Below are 17,420 nucleotides of genomic sequence, written 5' to 3' on the forward strand. Positions count from 1 at the left end.
TTACTGTAATTTTTTAGTCAGTTTGATTGATGTACACTGTTAACAGCAGCAGTTCGCCAGTGTTGGGTAAGTTACTACTGGAAAATTGTAGTCTGATTACATTACTAATTACTTAATGTAAAAATAATCAGATTACTAAATACTTTACTTTGATATTACTTTGAAAACATGTACCTATAAAAATGCTAAATAAACTGCTGCTCTTTCAGTAGTTAAATATACACTAAAAAACATAAAAAATTGGTTGATCACAGCAGCTTGACATATTCAAAAGATTTAAAGAGTTCGTCCAAAACTTAAAACTCTCTCCTCACTCACTTGTTCCAAATCTGTTTTTTTTTTTTGAACACAAAATAGCAAAAAGTGGATACCTGTAACCACTGGCATCCATAGTATGAAAAAGCACTGCAGCGTTTGCGTGTTCTGTCTTGAGGTTATTAGTCTACCAAATTGTGTATATTCCATACAAAGCATCAAGCTGATTGATCAGTTTTTGTCAGGTGATTCACAGTTTTCAACTGGTGTGCCTGGAAAACGTGAGTATGCGCAATATGCGCATGCAATATTTGCTCCCAATATGCGCACCTCCATTGGAAATAACAAACTTGCATGCACAAAAGATGCAATTAAACAGCCCCATAAACAGCTATGCTTCTCTTCACATTCAGAAGATACCTTCCTGCATAAAAATCCAAATTAGCCTGTTTAGGCTGAGTTGAAGCACCGTGTTTTGGGGCACCGGTGTCCTATTTGGTGATGAGTATTGTCATGGAATGCTTTCTATTCAAGTGCTTGAACAAGTTGTTGGTCAAGTTAAAAGCAGTGGAGACTGGACTAGGCATGGGAAGATAACCAGTTGTAAGGAAAAAAGTATTGGAATATTATTTCATTTTATTATATATTATGGTATTATTGGAAAAGTCAAGGTTTTAAAACCGAAAGAAATCTCTTATACCATTCCTAAGGTATGTAAGATGTATGTTTTTTGAAACATAAAAAAGAGAGCAGAAGTCAATGACTTATTTTTATTATTTAACCTGACATGTTTACTATTCCAAAATATTATGTTCCCTAACATAAAATGTGTTTTGTGCAATGTAAATATTACACAGCAATATATTTGTTTATATGCTTAATGAAATCAAAGTAATGTCTGTATTTCCTTTTAAAGAAGCAACCGCTCTCGTCATTAGCTATTTCAGCTCATGTTCTCCAGCAATTTAAAAGCGCATGCTCATTATCTGAGGTTGCAGCGGAAAACGTGATTTTTTACTTTTAAAAACTACATTTGTAATGTAAGTGACGCAATTACACTGACTTTAGCAACTGTAAGCAAATTACAGAAATTTAAAATGTAATTTGTTACATTACTACATTCCCCAAAAATGTCATTAGATTACAGTAACGTGTTACTGTGGAACACCATACACCCAACTCAGTTCGCCAGTAACGTAAATCAATTACAGCAAAAATACATTTACAGCACCATTTTTCTTGCTGTTTTTGTATTTTTAGACTTGCATGTTCATCTTTACAGTTAAATATGCAGTAATTTTCACAATGCAACTTTAAAATACAGTAACACTACATACACTCTAAAAATATTGTTTACACCAAACAGCAAACTTTATTATGTTGGCCAAATGACATTTGCTCTTCAATCCGTATTTTTTACATTGTATAAACTCCATTTTTAAGTCAAGTACTCAAAAAATTAAGTTGTTTCAACTAGTCTTTTTTATTAAAATTCAAAACAAATCCAGTGTTATGTATTTAATAACATGCAAGTTTTCCAGTTTACAAACTCAAATTACCTGTAAGTAGCTGAAAAGTTTAAGTTTTTTGTTTGTTTTTAAATTTAGTGTCCATTTAGTTGCTTGTAAGAAATACATTCAAAAACTTAAAAATACTAAACAACTCCATTAATGTAGAAAAAAAATTGTTATCAACCCAATTTCTTTGGATTGCTACAAGTTAAATATTGTTTTAAACCAATTGACAGATATATTTACCTTTTAAAATAGTCACATTTTCAGATGATGAAATTATCATTATTTTCCTGTTATGAAAACTTCATAAACGTATTCTGGAAACTTAAAAGTTTTAATCTAATAAGCAATTTATAATTTTAAGTTACAACAATGTATTACGCAGACAGTTCCGCAGCATCCAGTCACGCACCAGCCGACTGAAGGAAAATTTCTTCCCTCAGACTATCAGGCTGATGAACACTTAACACACCCCACACAGACTATTCCATACCCTCACTGAACACCATCAATATGTAGCATGCACTGCACTTAAATCAACCCATACTTAAAACAATACTCGCTGTCAACAATGCCAATTTTACATTGTCCTGTTTTTTGGGAGAATGCTGTTGTATTTTGCACTGTCTGGAGCCAGCACCTAAGCTTCTCACTCATCATAGCACATGTGCTGCTGATGATGTGACAATAAAAGTGATTTGATTTGATATTAAACTATGCAGTAATAAAAAACCTCTTGAATTATTTTTTAAGTGTACTACAATATCTAAAACAGAGTTTATAATACAGTTAAATACTGTATAATTCACACAAAAATGTGTACAGCGTAAGTTGAGATTGGTTCAGGATTGGTAGAGCTACGCATCGATGAATTTGCTCTTCAGTGTTTGAACTCTCAGTAATGATTAAATCACACTGAACTGAGCTAAACTGAACTGAATTGAACTTAAACACTAAAACCTGAACCACACTGTTCCAGTTACTGAACCACACTGTTCCAGTTACTATGACCATTTATGTGAAGCTGCTTTGACACAATCTACATTGTAAAAGCGCTATACAAATAAAGCTGAATTGAATTGAATTGAATTGAATTGAGATGACTTGAAAAGTTAATTTTATCATAAGGCAGCAAGATTTTGTTTACAATGTAGATGCTGCTTAAGAAACAACTGAGAAGTTAAAAAATCATCATGCATGAGGAACCACTAATAGCTATTTTTATCCCTTAGTCACAATGACCAGCCAGCTTCCTCCACAAACTTTATTCCACATGTGGAAGACGACCTTAATTTAACAGTCAGACAGAACATGAGGACAAACTAGTGAAGCGGCGAAGAGAGCGTAACATAACGCAAGGTTATGAATTCCTTTATAGGATGTGAATATGACAGATATCACCTCCGTCTAGACTGCTAACACTTCCTCTTAAAGAAAAATAGTGTATTTAGGAGCCGCAATTGGGGTTTGTTGGTCGTGTAACTCGCTTAATTTCCTTCCTCGGCTGTGAAGACGTATTTCGAGAAAGCCGATTGAAGATAATTGCGCAATTGGGTCGCAAGAGGGACAAAAACCAAATGAGAGGTTTTATTGCTCATTTGAGATAAGTAGCACCTCACATACTGTCTATAGTGACGCACACACACAAACACACAAAAAGAGAAATGTCCTGAGCAAAACATATCATATATCATGTGCTCGTATCGGGTGGTAGTAATGGCTGCGAGTGAGCAAAGTACCAGGAAACAACAAAAGCTCCTTCAAGAAGTTTGTATCCAAGCCGGGATGCAATTTCAGAGCCCTGCGATTATAAAGAAGTGCTCTTTGCCTTTCTTCATCCGGCTTTGAAATGGAAATTGACACAAAATTCCCTGTCTAGTTGAAAATAGCACATCTGGAGAATGAATATGCACAAACGCCGCCCTGCATTGTGGATGGGTTCTTGTTAGTCTAAAGAGCTTGTTGTGCTTTGATGGTGACAGGAGGATGAGAATGAGGTCGACCGAATATGGACGCCAGGTTACAGGCCCAGGGCGACGGCTCCGTCTTCAGCCCTCTCGCCTCATTGCTGCTCAGATTATAACCTCTGTTCACACATCAGTGTTTCTCAGTAACGTTCACACATTCATGAGGATGGATTCATCCCTCCAAACATGATGCTGGAGGTTGGTTGGTTGATAAACTGAGCCATTTTAATATTATGGATGTGACGTTTACAGAAAAAACTCAAAAAATACTGTATTTTCACAGAGAAAGTTAACATTATATTGAAACATCTGTTTATATTTCCCAAAACCCCTAACCACAGAGTTAAGGGATTAGAAAATATCAATCTGTAAAAATTCTTTAGATTTTAAAAAAGAAAAATAAACAACATGAAAAAAATGCTAATCAAAAGAGTTCTGTTCTTGATTTTATTTTACAGTTTTGCATTTATGAGGAAAAAGCTTTGGTTATGGATGTGACAGATGTGAAATTGGCACTTGTGTGACTTATAAATGAACATATTGTTTGAAATCATTGACAAAAACAATTTGGAGTACTTTAAAGTACTGCAAAACACTTGCTTATACAGAAAACGTCGGAAAGGTTTTGATATTTTAGTAAAAACTTAATTTTTTTCATGGCGAGGTTAACATTTGCATGGAATTGCTAATCATTAGAATTCTGAAGAATGAACCTACACAACTTGTGCATGTCAAAAACTGTTAGAAGTTTTAATACGCTGCAACAAATGAATGAATGTTGTCCCAACACAAATTAAGTTAATTTGTTGGAAAGAACAAAACAATTAGGTTGTCTCAAAAAAATCCCCAATTGTGTTTCAGATTTTAGATCGCTGATAAAATTAAGCATGAAAAATTGAAGCAACACTCTTTGGCTGCTTGTTTAAACTGCTTATTTAAAATGAGTTGTTGAAAACTCTTGTAAAAAAAAAAAATTATTAAGCGTAAACATAATCAATTTCTGTTGGGACAACATAAAGGAATTGTGTGAACGCAGTATTTTTTAAAGTGAAGAAACCTTGGTTAAGTAATAAATTAACTTAGCATTGTGGATATAAAAAATAAAACTGTCCATAGCTCACAATTCACAAGTTATAAAAAAAAATATGTTGGTTGTTTAAACGGTATATGTATCTATATCCATATCATATCAACATTTTGACGAATTGTCAATGATAAAATAATAATAATAATAATAATAATAATTATTATTATTATTATTATTATTATTATTATCATTATTATTATTATTATTATTATTAATATTATTTCTGCTTTGGCACCCCCTAATAAATCGGGAACTAAGAAGAAAAGTAAATGAAAGAATGAATAATATTTTCAATTCAGTTCAATTCATCTTTATTTCTATAGCACCTTTCTAATATAGATTGTGTTAAAGCAGCTTAATATAGAAGTTCTAGTAAACTAAAACTGTGTTAGTCCAGTTTTCAGAGTTGAGGTTCAGTGTGGTTCAGTGTGGTTTAATTTTCACTGCTGAAAGTCCAAACACTGAAGACTATGCGCATAATAAATAATGAGTGTATGGCCATAAAAGCACTATATAAATACACATTACATTACATTACATTACATTACAATAATGACAGCAGTAAAAATAATAACGATTATTTTTTTATAGAATTATAATATTATTATTTTTATTCTATATTTTTATTATTTGATTTATTTTTATTTATTATTGTTGCCATTTTAATGAAACACAAACCTAGACCTTTTTACTAAAATCCTAAATCCTTTTTACTAAAATTTATTAAAAATGATTAAACCTTCGTTAAAAAGTGAGTAAAGGGACAGTGGAAAAATTACAATGAATTAATACTCTTGGGGCTGCAATGTGACCCTTAAAATAGTAATATCTAATACCAGAATTCTAGTTCTGAGTATCCCTGAGAATATCTTTTGTTATATGAATTCTTGTTATACTGAAAGGCATTTCACTGGGTGTCTTGACAATAGTACATAACTTTGCTCTGAATCATTGAATTTGACACATTCTAATATATGAAACACTTTAAAACTCTGCTTTACTGTTTTGATGCTTAAAAACCCCACTAGAAGGAACTCAAACACTAATTATTAGGAAGTTTAGGTCTGCAAACCACCAAAAGTTAATGCTACATGACTGCCAAAAAAGTAAATGAATCATAATCATCAAATGTAAATAACAGAAAGCGTAATTGTTACCAATCTGCATATTTGCACCATATGGCACACATCCTCACACCTCTCCCCTGCTTAATTCAACGTAAACTGCATGTTGACTTGAAATGTAAGCTTAAGTACTTAACTTAATGTGCAATTGAATTAATGAGTAATTAAGACCCAGCTAATTACATTAACACTGAGACACACACTCTTGTAGGAGTACAATTGGAGTGCAAATTATATACTGAGTTTAAAAGTTTTTTTTCTTGCTTTAATGTTGTTTCACACAGCCTACGTTTTATTTTTGAGTTCACCAAGCACAGCTAAACAGCATTTTGAGTCTATACTTTGAAATACAAAGTAATCAGAAACAGTGTTGGACAGGTTCCTTTTAAAGAGTAATTAGTTATTGATATAGCTACTGTACTTCTCAGAAAAAATAATTAAGCTAGTAACTAAGTTACTTCATTATAAAAGTAACTAATTACCAGGAAAAGTAACCATTACGTTACTTTAAAAAAATTGAATTAGTCAAATGATTATAAAATAAATATAAAACATTGTAAACTAATCTACACTATTTTAATGTTGTTGAGGGACAATGTGAGAGACAATGGCAGCATGTCCTCAACTATATATCTGGATATTATTTGGTTTAATTCTGTCTGAGTAATAAGTGTTTGCTTTGACCTCGTGGCTCCGCCTCCTCCTTTGGTAGCAGAGCTCATATTACACCTGCATAGTCACTAGGGATGTAACTGTATCAGAATTTCACAGTACGGTAATACCTATGTCACGGTACGGTATTTATTGAATCATTTACAGGAAAAAACAAAACTTATGAAAATACTCCAAAAAAGTGTCAATGACATACAAATTAGTCATCTATATGTAAGCTTTGAAACAGGAACTTCAATTTTAATAACATAAAAATATTAAACCATGTAAAAAAAAATAAAGTTTCAATTTAGTATTGTTGAAAACTCATCACATTCAACATTTAATCACTCACTCACTTAGATAGAGATGGGTTTAAAGGAAAATTATCATATAAATATAATCTGGTAAAAGCTGGTATCTCTGGGTATTTACAATGTCCCCTGCAACAGAAAAAAACCCTCTCATTTGGGACTGAGGTTTCTGGGACAAGAGAGATATGACTTGGCCCAGGTTGACAGCAGTGGGTAACGTTGTGCATTGTCTTTTCCCCACTTGAGAGGACAAACCATGAGTGAGATAGAGATCTCATGTCTGCTCCAATCTGAACAGTGTGCTGTGTTTCTGCAGTCCCCATGACTGATTATTAGTCGTATTCCCCAACTTGCAGGCACGTGCACACACAGGGCTCAACCCGTGCAGTGCACATGCCCTTTTTAGTCTTGGATAGAAAGTTCCCTTCCAAAATGATCAAAAGTGCCCCCGCTACGCGACATACCCTCCGTCCCCGCTTTACAGTATGCGCGCGACAACACAGCTGATTAGAACGCGCGCGACAACACAGCTGATTAGAACGCGCGCGACAACACAGCTGATAAGAACGCACGCGACAACACAGCTGATAAGAACTCGCGCGACAACACAGCTGATAAGAACTCGCGCGACAACACAGCTGATTAGAACGCGCCCGACAACACAGCTGATAAGAACTTGCGCGACAACACCGCTATTCAGTACGCGCGCGGCGACAACACCCGCTTTAGGGTTTTCCAGCGCTTTTTCATCCCCGCTTCTGGCAGCACACTCCATTTCCGCATTACTGGATCTGTAGCGACGACAGACCGCAAGGGATTATGGTCAAGCCTGGACTGATGGGAATTGTAGTTTCCGGTACCTCCCATTCGCTTCATTCGCCTGAGCAGATTTTCTCAGAAGACCTATAGTTTTACCGAGTCATGCGACTACGGTAATATCGAAAAAAATTAATATTGCGGTATGACGGTATTTACAATACCGTTACATCCGTAATAGTCACTATAATTTTGTGGCAGCATGTGACGATGTCCATAGACTGCCTTCTTCTGAAACACTTCTTTTACCATTTTAAGTTTTTCACACAGATAACATTTGTCCTGTTTTGAATCTGACGCAATGCTGATGTTTGTAGCTCCACCCTCTCTTTAAAAAGAGCACAATCTCATTTGAATTTAAAACAGAAGCCACCGAAACAGCACAGTTTGACTCAAATCCTAACAGAGGCAGTTATAAACAATTATTTGTGGTGTACTTTGAGCTGAAACCTCAAATACACACTCTAGGGACATCAGAGAATTATTTTGCATCTTGTAAAAAGGATCAGAATAGACCCCCTTTAAATCTCTCCTGACTTTATAACCTTCACCCTGAACTGTCCCAAAGAGACACTATTGATCTGCACAGACTAATTACGCTGTTTAAGGTCTCGATAGGGCACTGATGGATTTACTAGAAATAACTTATAGGACTGAGTGCTCATTGATCAGGAGTGGTTTCAGAGCTCTAATGACATGACTACAAATCTGTAAGCGATTAATGAAGTGCTAACTAGACAAATAATTAAAGTCATAATTTGACCTATTACTGCTACAGCTATTTATAACACAGCATATGGCACAAGGCGATAAAGGTTTTCAGTTCAGTAGTAATTTAATTGCTTTGCACAAAGGTCATTTATTGTGTACTTTGTGTATACAGTATATAGGGTTATACAGTGCTCAGCATAGATACAGTATGTACACCCCTCACAAATCTATATTTTAAATGCAAATTCTTTAATAGGAAGCTATACAATATTATATTAATTCAAATACATTACACCAAGCGTACAAATACACCAAATCTGGAGCTTATCTAACAAAATAAGTCCAAAAACTAGTACAGCCAAATTTATGTTAAAGAAAAATATTAAATATAAATTTAAAAACAAGAAAAATCAAGAGAAGCAAAACAAAACAAAAAAAAAATGAAAAATTTTGAAATTTTGATATTGATATTTATATTTGATATAATTTTTAATTTATTTTTGCAATATTTTGCTTGATTATAATTGTATTATCTTTCAATTTCTAAATATGTTTGGTGACTAAAATATTATTTTAATGAATATATCTGTTTAGTAAATTAGTTTTGTTTAAATGGACCAAATGCATTGCCTAAATTCACTGAGAAATTGATAATAAATAATCATTTTCAATATGGGGTGTGCTTAATTATGCTGAACACTGTATATTATATACTTAGCATGTCTGATGCTTTATGAAAGAACAAATGTTATTATAGTTAATTTCACAAAAGTTTAAAAGAAATGATGTGATGTATAAAGGTTTACAGTAAAAAGGGGAAGTTTAATGACACTGATTAATTGTAACCAAAAAAAAAAAAAAAAGGTCCTGAAAATGCAAACGTTTAAAATTGGGTTTCAGAGAGTATCTTTTTGAAAATGACATATATTTATTATTTGTAAAAGTAACTAGAGTAAACTCTCAGAAATAAAGGTACAAGAGCTGTCACTGGGGTGGTACTTTTTTGAAAGGTACATATTAGGGTCCTTATTAATACATAAAGGGTACATATTAGTATATGAAGTACAAAAGAGTACCTCTTAATTTTTTTTGGTACTAAAATACCTTTGAGGTACCAATATATGCCCTTTAAGTTCAAATATGTACCTTTCAAAAAGGTACAACCCCAGTGACAGCTCTTGTACCTTTATTTCTGAGAGTGTATTAATTATTTTTTTTTTTTTTAAACCCAAAACAAAACAAAAACAATGGTGCACTACAGCAGTATTTGTCAACCATGCTCCTTGAGGACCACTAACTCTGCATGTTTTGGATGTCTGTCTGTCTGTCTGTCACACCCATTACAAGTGTTTGCTAATGAACTGATGATCTTATTCAGGTGTGTTTGGTTAGGGAAAACGTGCAGAGCTGGTGGTCCTCCAGGATCGTGGTTGAGAAACCCTGCACTACAGGACAGTATATACACAGTATTTCACTACACAGTAGTGTTGCCACAATACTGGTACCAATCGATTCTGATATTTTAAAAATGTCCATTTCCCGCTAACATTTGAGCACTGTTGAGCACATTCTTAAACACCGCTGATTTACCATTGTGTTCACGTGCTCATCAGAAATGACTGTGATTGGCTAAATGAAGTGAAGGTCATCAGTTCACTGAACTCACTGCTGTTTACTGAGTGTAACCACAGATAAAGGGACACTGGAGCGTTTTAAAGCCGTGATTCATCAGTGGATCGCTTGTATGTCAGCTTAAAGACAAATCAGCTGATCGACATGACTTTTGTCCCTGTAACTGAGATTACACTAAGTAAATAGCAGTGAAAACACTACTTCACAGTGCCATCTACAGTTACTATTGGCCTGGCATGATGAATACAGCATTTTAGTCATCTTTCAACACTGATGTTTGTACAAAAACTTGAAAAAAATTGCAAAAACAGCCTGAAAACACAAACGCCTCAGCAACACAACAGCGGGAAACTCAAACTACTCAAAATATACCTCTGCGACAAAAAAAAAAAAACATGGTAAAACTTTACTTGAAGGGATGTTCATAAGACATTCAAGTAAGTCATTAAACATTTATAATCATGACATGACTAAATTCATTTAGTAATACTGTTTAACTTGATATTTCTAGTGAGTTTGATTAATGTAAGTTGAGATGGTTAGACATTTTTATTTGATTCAATTACATTTAGGTCTTAATTTTAACGTGTTTTACGTATTTTTTAACATTTAATTTATGTTTTTTAGAGTGCATTATCTGAAGTTCTTTATTAGAGTGAACAAAGCTGAAAATCTATTTTCTGGAGAAAATCTCTGGTGGAATTCTGGGTATCACAAGTAGTTTTCAATGCACATACATATAGTGCCTATAGAAAAATCATCATACCGTCTTTGAAATAATGACTTTATTTGTCATACAGACTGACAGTCAAATCCCATTCCAAATAACTTTTCCAGCCTTTTAAATGTTTTAGCTTTCTCCTAACCTCTGCCTTTCTACAACATAATCTTTAAGGTCTTTAGAAAGCAGGCTGCTCGTTAACACATTTCTATACAGCCAATCACATGGCAGTAACTTAATGCATTTAGGCATGTAGACATGGTCAAGACGATCTGCTGCAGTTCAAACCGAGCATCAGAATGGGGAGGAAAGGGGATTTAAGTGACTTTGAATGTGGCATGGTTGTTGGTGTCAGACGGGCTGGTCTGAGTATTTCAGAAACTGCTGATTTACTGGGATTTTCACACACAACCATCTCTAGGGTTTACCATGGTCTGAAAAAGAAAATATCCAGTGAGCGGCAGTTTTGTGGGTGCAAATGTTTTCTTCATGTCAGAGGTCAAAGGAGAATGGCCAGTCTGGTTCGAGCTGATAGAAAGGCAACAATAACTCAAATAACCACTCATTACAACCGAGGTATGCAGAAGAGCATCTCTGAACACACAACCCGTCCAACCGTGAGGTGGATGGGCTACAGCAGCAGAAGACCACACCGGGTGTCACTCATGTCAGCTAAGAACAGAAAACTGAGGCTACAATTCATATAGGCTCACCAACATTGGACAATAGAAGATTGGAAAAATGTTGCCTGGTATGACGAGTCTCGGTTTGACAGAATAACACACCGTGTTAAAGCGCGAATCATCTCAGACTGGTTTCTTGAACAGGAGTTAACTGTACTAAAAAGGCCTCCACAGTCACCAGACCTCAATCCAATAGAGCACCTTTGGGATGTGGTGGAACGGGAGGTTCAAATCAAATCTGCAACAACTATGTAATTCTATCATGTCAATATGGTCCAAAATCTCTGATGAATATTTCCAGTACCTTGCTGAATCTATGTCACGAAGGGTTAAGGCAGCTCTGATAGCAAAAGGGGATCCAACCCGATACTAGTTAGGTGTACCTAATAAAGTGGCCGGTGAGTGTGTAGCCATTAAACACATATATATATATTTTTTTAATAAGCATAATTGATGAAAAAAAAAACTGCCATCTGTATAGTTAGTTGTTATTACAGTTGTGCTATTCTTTAATATATAAACTGCTTTTCAGATATGATCCTTGATAATTTGAACATTTGGCATTTTGACAAAATATACATTAATAACCTGCTACAAGCTACAAATATCAATATCCCACATCTAGATATAGAACTTCTATAAAGATCTCCCCCTTTAATTTCACATATTTGATTTCAGTAAAGATTGCTCTGTGTCTGAAGGTGGTGAAGTTATTTAAAATGACCTGTGGATTATGCGATGACTCAGTCGGCTTGACTCATAAAACCTGTAATATTAGAAAAGCACTACATGTTAGTCACTGTAAAGTCCCTTATATGTTGCATGTGTCTGTTTGTTGTCATTTGAGAACAACCTCCATGGTACGATCCTTTCATTTGAGCACATTAACGAAAAAAACACACTGTTCTGAGGTCAGTTTTATCTCAGCGAACATCATTGTGAAGATGTGCCACCCGCAGTGCAAACAAAGCTAGTCACCCAGCAGCTCCAGAGGTTGTTAGTCTGTCAACACACTTTTATTTCTATAAATCATCTCTTGTTGGGGGTCATAAGTTCTGTTTTGCCGCTAGTGAACCAGCATGGGACTGGTTTCTTCAACACGGAACATAACGTCGTGTTAAATCCAGTACTGAGAACTCATTTCCATTTGTGGCTGTGTGATTTACAGTACTAGGATGGCTCTGTTTTATGTGCAGTTGCTAAGACGGAATACTGACACATTGTTTACACTGTGTGAAAACACTGATTTCCATTTGTAAATATAATAAATAGAAAGCAACAGTGACAGTAAATAAAAATTGCAATTGAAGGAAATACACTACAATGGACATTAAACAGAGATTCTGTCTAAATCTTTGTCCAAATATTTGTAGAGTAATAATCTTAAAGATTTCTCCGGTGTTTCATTCATTTTTCTCAGGCCTAGTCTGTATTTCAGAGACTAAGCCACAGCGGAATGAATCGCCAACTATTCTGGCATATGTTATATGCAGCGAATGCCCTTCCAGCCGCAACCCAGTACCGGGAAACACCCATACACTCTTACATTCACACACATATAAACGCGGCGACCAATTTAGTTTATTCAATTCACCTATACTGCATGTCTTTAAACCAGAAAACCCATACCAACACGGGGAGAACATGCAAACTCCACACAGAAATGCCAACTGGCTAGGACTTGAGTCAGCAACCTTTTTGCTGTGAGACAACATTGTCGCCTCCAGTGTTTTAGATCTCAGTAATTATCAATATTAGAATAGTCATAAAATCAAATCTGCAATCAAAAGAGGTTTTAATGAAAATTTAAACTGATCATAAAATTATTGTATATTTCTTCTTTAATAAAGTTATAAAGTCATAGGCCCACATGAGATCTACAGGAGGGTTTGTGGGGGGATTGACCCCCCTAATAACGCTTGATCCCCTGAAAGACATCAAAACAAAATGTATGGGGGGGGTCAACCATTTATTGGTGAGATAGTTTACTCTGGTCTGTATTTTAAATAACAATGTTAATAATTAAATAATAAATAATATAAATATACATTTGACCACCCCTATGAGTTAAACCACTGTGAATGCATAATCACACCAATCAGTCTGCGAGAAAAAAAAGTCATTCAACAGTCTGAAACAGGCGCATCTAACACACCAATAGACAACATAAGCATTTACAAGATTCTTATAAAATAGGTGTTTGCTTCTATATATATATATATATATATATATATATATATATATATATATATTAAAGTCAAATTAGATACTAACATTAATAAAGATGTCAACCCCCCGATAGTCAATGAATAATTCGCACCCTGGCCATACTCCCAAAATCAATCCACAGATTGTTTTCAAAAGTTTGTGCAGAAATAGCAATTAATGTCCGCAGATTCTGTTACATTCTGTCTGATTCTGTTTCAGTTTGCTGCAGCAACCCCAGATTAATAAGGGGACTAAGCCGAAAAGAAAATGAATGAGTAATATAATATAATATAATATAATATAATATAATATAATATAATATAATATAATATAATATAATGTAATGTAATATAATATAGGGCGAGGCAGTGGGGCAGTAGGTAGTGCTGTTGCCTCACAGCATTAAGGTCGCTGGTTCGAACCTTGGCTCAGTTGGCGTTTCTGAGTGGAGTTTGCATGTTCTCCCTGCCTTCCCCCACAGTCCAAAGACATGTGGTACAGGTGAATTGGGTAGGCTAAATTGTCCGTAGTGTATGAGTGTGTGTGTCAATGTGTATGTGGATGTTTCCCGGAGATGGGTTGCGGCTGGAAGGGCATCCGATGCGTAAAAACTTGCTGGATAAGTTGGCAGTTCATTCTGCTTTGGCGACCCCGGATCAATAAAGGGACTAAGCCGACCATAAAATGAATGAATGAATATAATATAATATAATATAATATAATATAATATAATATAATATAATATACCCTAATAAAATATAATATAATGTAACATAATATAATATAATATAACATAATATAATATAATATAATACAATATAATATAATATACTGTAATAAAATATAATATAATGTAATATATTATAATATAATATAATATAATATAACATAATATAATATAACATAATATAATATAATATAACATAATATAATATAATATAATATAATATAATAAAATATAATATAATATAATATAATATAATATAATATAATGTAACATAATATAATATAATATAATATAATATAATATAATATAATACAATACAATACAATACAATATAATATAATATATTATAATATAATATAATATAATATAATATAATATAATATAATATAATATAATATAATAAAAAATAATGTAATGTAATATAATATAATAAAATAAAATAAAATAAAATAAAATATATAATATAATATAATATAATATAATATAATATAATATAATATAATACAATATAATATAATACAGCTTGCTTCAAAACATGAAAATTTAATACTAAAAATAACATCTCTAAGAGTTTAAAAGTCTGCAAATTATACTGATCTCAATATAAACTGTACAATATAAAGGTTTCTCATTAAATTTGTATAAAATTTATCTCCATATACACATTTCTCAAACTTAATCACAAGACAAAAATATCTGAGCAAATATCTACATTCTGTCATCAATGTAGTCAAAACAAATTGTCATTAAGCATTTCTAACAGTTGACTTCAACAATGAAAAAGTGACCAATAAAAATAATGCAGTGAAAAACAGATCTGTTAAAAATGCTTGCAGTACGTATACTGTAGCTCAGCAAAATCACATTACATTATCATCTCATTCCCAGTACTGTTTACAGTAGTAAGCCTGTTGTTTGCAGTAAATAAAGGAAGGTCTTCGCATGAATGTCACTCGACATTTCAAGCCAATCCAGTTTTGCCCATAAAAAAGGGCAACATATTGACCTTCTGTGTGAAATGTTGGATCGCTAAAGATTTTGACAACACTGTGAGCTTGCTATCAATCGTCACAGCAGGAGTGAACAAACTCAACACATCTAAACAGCAAGAAAATGACCATGTTTTCAGTTCATGTAACTGTGAGACAGACAAGCGAACCACAACACAACTATAACATAATAAAACTAACAATAACACAGCTGAAAACGCCGCAGTGTAAAAAATATGCTGGATAAGTTGGTGGTTCATTCTGCTGTGGTAACAACTCACTGATTTGTGTAAGTGAATGTGGCTGTTAGACTGCTGGTGATCTTGACAATATGCATGATGTGTACAAAATGGAGATGGCATAAAAAGATAACTGCTTGTTTTGAAATTTGTGGGACGGAATTTGTCCAATAATAAACGGAAAACACACGTGGTTGTTGTCATGCGTTGAACTTAGCCAATCGTATAATATCGGTGTCGTCATCGCAGCTCTTGCAGTCACTCCTCAGATGCTGCACCAGCTGAATCAGTCGTCTGATCTCGGAGCACTGTTGCAGTACTTTGATGCCTCATGTGACAGTCACGTAACGTCCACGCAGCATCAATCCGGACTATATTTCTAACCGGCATGCACTGCTTTAAAACAGATTTCAATCGATCTGCGCAGTGCTGCATGAAGTTGAACACACCTCTTAGTAAACACCTTACTGATTCAAAAGATCAGTTCAGTAAATGATTCAAATCAAATGATTCGTTCAGAGTGAGTCTCCAGTAAATGGATCACTGATTCAAATAATCTGTTCAGAGTGAGTCTCCAGCAAACAACTCACTGAACAGATCATGTGTGTCAATGAGTTGTTTATTGCACTCTCAGAAAAAAAGGTACAAAATTGTACCTTTTAGGGTACAAATGGCCCGTCACTGGGGTGGTACCCTTAAGGGTACAAATTTGTACCTCTATTTAAAGGTACAAAATTGTACCTTCTACATTTGTACCCTTTAAGGGACAATTTTGTACCCTAGACACTGAAGGTACAAAAATGTACCTTTTTATATTATGTAGTATTTTCAGGGTACTGACCCAGGCATTTTGATCCTTTGGTGACTGCATGCACAAATAAATAAATAAAATATTTTGGTTCACAGATGTCCATTTTTATTTATTAATGTAGAAATATTTCATTACAACTCACAACTGAATGTGTTAAGAAATAAAATTACACAGCAAGTATAAAGCAGACATGTAAAACAGTAAAAAGAACAATTTAGTTAAAAAATAAAAACTAAATAATTTACACTTTATACAAAGACCACAAAAATACTGTTTAAGATTTATAAAACATTACACAGGCTACATCAAGTACTGCACTTTATAAAGTCCAAAGTATTTGTCTTTAGTCAGAATACTCGGTCATAATAAATAATTTGTCATCAAAATTTTCTCTGTATTTCAAAATGAAGGCAAACTTTCTCTATAAATTGCTTCAACAGTGCAGAAAATCAAATACATCAGTAGCCTCTTCTTCAACATCAGTAGATTACTCCTCATCATCCTCAAGTGGAGTTGTAATTTGTTGTAACACAATATGTGTTTAAGCTTTTGATAAACATGACATGTAAAGCACTCATATCTGGAAAATGTTCTTTGATAGTCATCAGGACCACAAGTTATTTAAAAATTTGCTTTATGCATGAATGATAGCAGTGTGCTGGATTAACTTGATGATTGTGATTATCCCAAGAGCATGTAGAGAAACAAAAAACAAGGTTGATCACTCTGGTAACTGGATCAGATCGAGGCTTGTCACTGTCCACCGTTCATTCAAAACATTCCACTGCAGAAACATCAAGGTGATCTTCTAATAAGATGGATATGTCAAAAATGTATATTCGTCCACATCATTAGCCCGGCTAATCGCAATCCCATCAACTCTGAAGACTGCCGTGACTCGTCTTGTTAACACAGTTGTCCAGTCGGTGGCCTCCTCCTGTACTTGAACTGTTGGATGTGGTAAAGATGGT

The 17,420-nt window shown here is 34.0% G+C and overlaps 1 protein-coding gene and 1 non-coding gene across 5 annotated transcripts in view; one reads left to right on the top strand and one right to left on the bottom strand.

Moving 5' to 3' along the window:
* LOC101882875 (uncharacterized) overlaps positions 1–17,420 on the bottom strand; it is a 287,867-nt gene that overhangs the window by 130,259 nt on the left and 140,188 nt on the right. The window lies entirely within an intron of this gene.
* cdk18 (cyclin dependent kinase 18) overlaps positions 1–17,420 on the top strand; it is a 160,788-nt gene that overhangs the window by 3,517 nt on the left and 139,851 nt on the right. The gene's annotated exons all lie outside the window — the stretch shown is intronic.

This window comes from Danio rerio, chromosome 11 (assembly GCF_052040795.2).
Source record: "Danio rerio strain M-AB ecotype USA chromosome 11, GRCz13ab, whole genome shotgun sequence".
Classification (NCBI taxonomy): Eukaryota; Metazoa; Chordata; class Actinopteri; order Cypriniformes; family Danionidae; genus Danio; species Danio rerio.